Source organism: Manis javanica, chromosome 1, assembly GCF_040802235.1.
Source record: "Manis javanica isolate MJ-LG chromosome 1, MJ_LKY, whole genome shotgun sequence".
Classification (NCBI taxonomy): Eukaryota; Metazoa; Chordata; class Mammalia; order Pholidota; family Manidae; genus Manis; species Manis javanica.
Genome location: NC_133156.1, coordinates 186,307,033 through 186,311,762, shown reverse-complemented (window position 1 = coordinate 186,311,762; position 4,730 = coordinate 186,307,033). Strand labels below are relative to the sequence as shown.

General features: G+C 40.8%; 1 non-coding gene across 1 annotated transcript; it reads right to left on the bottom strand.

Annotated features, from left to right (window-relative positions):
- Positions 1-3,874: 3,874 nt before the first annotated feature.
- LOC118973116 (U2 spliceosomal RNA) lies at positions 3,875-4,072 on the bottom strand. Its single transcript, XR_005062346.1, has one exon. It is a non-coding gene; the product is annotated as a U2 spliceosomal RNA (small nuclear RNA).
- Between the last annotated feature and the right edge of the window lie 658 nt (positions 4,073-4,730).

Here is a 4,730-nt window from a genome sequence, read left to right as displayed (position 1 = left end):
ATTGGTGAAACCAGAGTCACACAAATATGACCCCCAGGGTCAAAGTTCTAGACCCAATCCTACTCAAACCAAATGGATTGAGCAGGATTTTTTTGGGGGGTTTGGGAGTGGGTGTGGAGGTGGGAAGCAGGAGGTAAGGACGGTTTCCCAGTGAAAGAGACAGACCATACATGCCCACTATGCCTCTCAACACATAAACTTTCTTTTATCCATTATGATTAAAATCTACATACCAAATTTTCATGTATTCAGGGACCAAGAATAGAGCTTACATGAAAGAGAAATGTTAAAAACAGAGGTTCCTGAGCCAGTGAAAGAGATGGCAGAAATTTTTCTAAAAATAGAATTCTGATAAGAACCTCAACAAGAGTACCAGCTATACCTCTGATTCTGAATTTGATTTTATTCTTCCCTAATTTCGGTGTATCTAAATCTTTGGGATATTGGTCCCAGAATTTTCTCATAGACTTAGAAACAACCCAGATTTCCTAAAGTAATTATGGTTATTAACTTAAAACTTCTAAGTTCACTAGCCTATGTCAGATCATAGGAATCAACTGGGATTTCAGAAAATAAGAGCCCTCTTTAAGAGGGTTCCCTTCTTTGGTTCTCACTTGGCTCAGTCAGGTCTTTAGGGGTTCCAGAAACTCAGAAACACCACCGTCCCCCTACGTAGGAGTTAGAGAGCAGAGAGAGTATAGAGATTGCCTACTATGTAAATTGATGAGAGCGGAGTCAATCTCCCATAGACAAATAGTCAGGCTGAATGATGTTAAACTGAAAGATAACAAGGGAGGAGGAATGATCATTTGTAAAAAGAAAAGTGTTGAAGGGCCCTTTTGCCTGGCAAACATAAATACCCTGAAGAATAGAAAACCGTGGGTGGATGTGGGGCCTGCTTAATGTGAATCCTACATCAGGCGTTTGTAGGTGATATAAAACTCTGATGTGCTGTAAAATTTATATTGCTCCCCAAAATGATCTACTGGTAGAACATATAAATTTTGCAGAAACTGTTAAAGCTGTCACAAAACCTCATTGCTACAGATACAATAGGTGTTTCAGAAATACACACCAAAGCAGAGATTTGTAATCATTTCAGTGTGGTTCATAAAAAGAAGCACATTGTGTTTCAACATCTGAGAAACTACAAAGGTTCTGTTCTCCCAAAGATCTTTTTTACCTTATTTTGCATACTTAAAGATGAGACAAGCAGAGACAAATAAACAGTTTAAATATTTAAATGCAAGCATTTCCTTATATGCCCACATTGTTAGAAAGGTGGGAGCAAATGATTATTTCTTTACCAAGTTCACAAAGAATTGTTGGCTCCATTTAATAATAGTGGATCTTGTTCAGGCTGAACAAACTGGTCCCTGTAGGGAGGAAGGCAGCAATAAATCAATACCCTAGATGTAATCTCGGTGTCTAGAATGTAGAGAGATTTTGGTGCATAATGGCACTGGTGTGTCTATTGTCATTCAGACATGGGCTGCATCAGAAAAGGGCTTGTGGGAACCTGATAAGAGGTGGTCAAAAGTGGGCCATAAATCACAGAGAGGCAGTCTTCTGCTGATTTCATACACACGTACTTTCTGGGGTGAAAAAAAGTGATAGATCTGCAATTTACTGCTTATCACATCTGCTAGAAGTTTCATAATACAAAAGCCTGACCTTCAGTGAATAAACACCCTGGTTGACTACTTGCTGCTGTTGAGGAAATACGGCACTCCAGCCACCAAAAGCTGGGAAACTCTCTGGTGACCTATTTGGCAATCCCCCTTTGTGAGCCATGCAGTAATGAGTTTTACTCACAAGCATCTTCTGGAACAAGGGGCAGAATGGCACTTATTGAAAGAAACTAGATACAGAGGAGAACTAATGGCCTGAGGGATCATATGGATTCCACACATGTTTAGCACTTGTTAACTTTCTGCAGATCACTGGGCCACAACATCTTCTCAAATAATGGGGGAAGGAGACAGAAGTGGCAAGAGGAATTAGGAGGCACGAGGAACCAGGAATTGGCTGCAGCCTAGAGTAGGGAATGCAATCTTCCCAGGCAAAGAAAGAACCATCTGGAGAAACAGAACAAAAATGAGTGCAAGTTTTCAGTCCACCATGCTTTAAACTAAAAGTTGGACTATTTCTGCCTCTCATTTATTTCAGGGAAGAGTCTGAAAGCATTGACCATTCTTTTTTAATTGTAGCACTTTTCAATTAATATATATCTGATCTTAGTTTCGATATATGAAGGTTCGACAGTTAACAGTGTACATGAACACAGTGCATCTTTATCACTTTAAGATATGTGAAGTCAGTACTCCCAAAATCCCTGAAGTCTCTCCTTGCTCCCTGATTGAGTGAATCTACACTTTCCTTAATAGAATCTTCCCTGAGTCAAATATGTTCTGAGTAGATCCAAGTTTTAAAAGAAGTAACTTCATGTTTAAAAGTTGTTTATTAGCTAAAAGCTTTTTCAAGCTTGGATTTGTAATTTCAAACCAAGTTTATAAAATGTCTCAAATGTTTTCTGCTGTTACAAATGAAAAATCCATTCATTCATTCTTTCAACAAATATTGATTATTTAACTATTATGGATCAGACACTCTTCAATGTGCTAGCAGTTAGCAGTAAACTAGATAACAAACAATCCCTGCCCTTGTGGGGTCTACAGTTTAGTTGGGGGTGGGCTAGATATAGTCTAATGACCAAGTAACTACCATATATAGTTTGTCAAGACAATAAATGCTATGGAGAAAATAAGCAGGGAAGGGTAGGAGAGAGCTGCTGTGAGTTTGGGAGATGGAAGAGGTGTATATATTATTTAAATTTTAAATACTTTCTGGTAGCCAACAGCTTTAAACTTCTCCCTCACACCTTCCAGCCATGATAATGACTAGGACTGGGGAAAATCTGTTTGAATCTCACTCTTTGCTGAGCCTTTTTCTACCTACACATGGACACAACTGCAGAACGGCAAACAGGCCAGGGAAACCAAGATCACACTGTTGAATGATCAGATTGACCTGTTGCACTACCCATCATGGCACCTCTTAAAAACAAAGTCGGTGACTGGGTAAGGTGCCACCACATGCACATTAGTTACCATGAGTCTCAAAGGATACAGGATGCTCTTACTCTCTTCTATGTACAATAGTTTTGATTTTGGGTTTTCCTCTTAGCTTCTTGGCAAAAGTAGCAAGACTTAGGTTCTATTATTTTTTTCTTGAGAGAAAATTATGTATTTTATTGATAAACCAATATTAGAAACGTTGTAGGTGGGCTGGGGCAGGCTGGGCTCACTCTGCGGTGGGGTATTGTGCTTCACTCTCCTCCCCGAACTCTTGAGCAGCTCACGCTGAAGTCAGAAGCTTCCCTACTAGGACTTCGCTGAGCTCCCCTGCACCTTTGCTGAAAATCTCATCCTCATCAGAATCTTTGTCGCCACATTTTTTGTGGTGTGGCATTGAGGGGTCTATACATGTCCCTGAGCCAAAGTGGCCGCCTTCTCCAGAAAAAGCTCTCCTGACTCTCACTCTCAGATACTAAACTGAGGATCTCCTATACAGCAGAAATCGAAAGGAGCCCCTTGAGCTTCCTTCTTTATCTTGAGCTGCTCCTCTATGGGAATAAATAAATTTTTTAACCCTGGCAATTTAAAAAGATATGAATCTTCAATAGTTGTCAGAGGATTATGACTCAGATTTACGAGTAAGTGAGAGCTTGATGCCCGCGTCCCCATCAAGGAAAGTAAGAACTAAAAACTAAAGCTCGAGCTCACAGCCTGACATCAGAGCTAAGTCTGAGCTAACCCCAGGCCATGCAACCGCACCTTCCAACTGATCTTCAACAGACGTTTATTTCCCCTTGAGGGGGCGCACTGTTCCTGGAGGTACTGCAATACTAGATGGATGCGTGATGTGTGGAGTGGACGGAGCAAGCTCCTATTCCATCTCTTTGCCACAAAAATCCACTAAATATATTGTCCTCGGATAGAGCGCGTATCAGATACTAAACTGATAAGAACAGATACTACACTTGATCTTAGCCAAAAGGCCGAGAAGAGATTAGGTTAGGTTCTATTCTCAATTTAATCAATCTAGGCTTTGTTACTGTCTCCCATCATCTGGGGAAGCACTGGACAGTGCCTCTTGGTGTAGAGTATTTTGAAATATCGTGAAAGAATACTTGGCAGGTTCTTGATGAGCATAAATATTTTTTTTCTCCAGCTCTCTGGAAAGAACTGTAACAGGTGATATAAAGTGTGATGCTTTGGCTGAAGTCACAAAAACCAGCTCTCAGTGGCTTAAACAACAAGAACTCACAAGGATTCACAGAACTGATAGTCAGAAAATGGGTTGGGAATCAAGGAAGGTGTGTTACATGTTCGTATCTCTCCCCCTCTCAGCTCTGCTTTGCTCCCTGCACTGCTGTGGTCTCAAGGAGACTGTGGGCACCAAGGGCTGAGATGTGGAGGAGCGGTGGAGGGGAGAGGAGAGAAAAAGAGAGAGAGAGGGAGGGAAAGGTTGGATTCCCTTAAGAGTCCAAAATTGTCTTTCTCAAAAGCATCTGGAAGACTGATTCATTTTACTGGCCAATCTTGCCTTAATTCAGCCCATCTCTCTGTCAGTTGTGAACAAAAAATATCACATAATTGGCTTAAACACAAAAGAATCCATTTCTTGATGGCAGGGACCTATCTTAATTATCTTTTGCAGGTGCCTCA